This window comes from Bison bison, unplaced genomic scaffold (assembly GCF_000754665.1).
Source record: "Bison bison bison isolate TAMUID 2011002044 unplaced genomic scaffold, Bison_UMD1.0 scf7180017864307, whole genome shotgun sequence".
Classification (NCBI taxonomy): Eukaryota; Metazoa; Chordata; class Mammalia; order Artiodactyla; family Bovidae; genus Bison; species Bison bison.
Genome location: NW_011494879.1, coordinates 8,105,087 through 8,105,921, shown reverse-complemented (window position 1 = coordinate 8,105,921; position 835 = coordinate 8,105,087). Strand labels below are relative to the sequence as shown.

General features: G+C 60.1%; 1 long non-coding RNA gene across 3 annotated transcripts in view; it reads left to right on the top strand.

The window, feature by feature from the left end:
• Positions 1 to 835, top strand: part of LOC104997373 — a 41,290-nt gene that overhangs the window by 962 nt on the left and 39,493 nt on the right. Inside the window, exon 1 of one of the 3 annotated variants that reach the window (XR_826326.1) lies at positions 70 to 552. The exons of the other annotated variants lie outside the window; for them this stretch is intronic. This is a non-coding gene — a long non-coding RNA (uncharacterized LOC104997373). Of the gene's footprint in view, positions 1 to 69; positions 553 to 835 lie in introns of those variants that run through there. 3 annotated transcript variants of the gene reach the window in all.

Here is an 835-nt window from a genome sequence, read left to right as displayed (position 1 = left end):
TTTAACTGTAGATGGCGTCTGAGGCTTTTCCAAGATCGCTAGAGCTCTCCAAAATTTAAACAAACAGACAAAAGAAAAAAAAAAAAAATAGCAAGGGAGCATTTAACTTAGAGCGGTCAGCGCTGCCAACAAAAGATTGCAAAAGCCGGTCATGGAGTTGCGGGCCGGGCGCAGGTACGCGACAAAGCCCAGGGCTTGGCCCGCCGGGCGGAGGTCAGCACCGGCTCATGCCGTCGCCGCTCCCTCGCGCTCTGGATCGGCCTCCGGAGAAAGCGAGAAGCGCGCGCAGGGAGGACGAGGGTAGATCAATGGTCTCCGGTGTCCCCGACACGAGCTTCCGGGGGTCCTCCCGGCGCAGGAAAGGGATGCACCCCCAGCCCAGTCAACCCACGCCGTCTCCTGTCTCGCTCTTTTCACTGGATCGCGCCTTGGAATAATTTGCCACCGCTCCGTCACCCCCTACCCTCAACCAAAACTGCCTGGCGGGGTTGTTTTGAAGAAAATTGACGGCTTCTCTTCTTCTTTGATTTTTGTTCTTCCCCGCACCCGGAGGTAAGAGAAACGTGTATTGGAAATGGAAGGGGACGGCCGACGGTGCCCGAGGCCAATCCCCGAGCTCAGCACGCCCGCATCTCTCGGCGAGGCGGTATTAATAGTTACTTACGTGGCCGGGGATCTCTGCGCGAGCGGGGCTGTGTGTGTGCGCGCGCGCGCCTCGCTCGCGCTCGGTCTCCCCATTCAATGTCACCGACACATTTCCACTGAGCCTCCGCCCCCCTTCCCCCCCACCACCACCCGGCGGCACCGGCGACTGGCTGAGCGCAGCGTCGGCCCC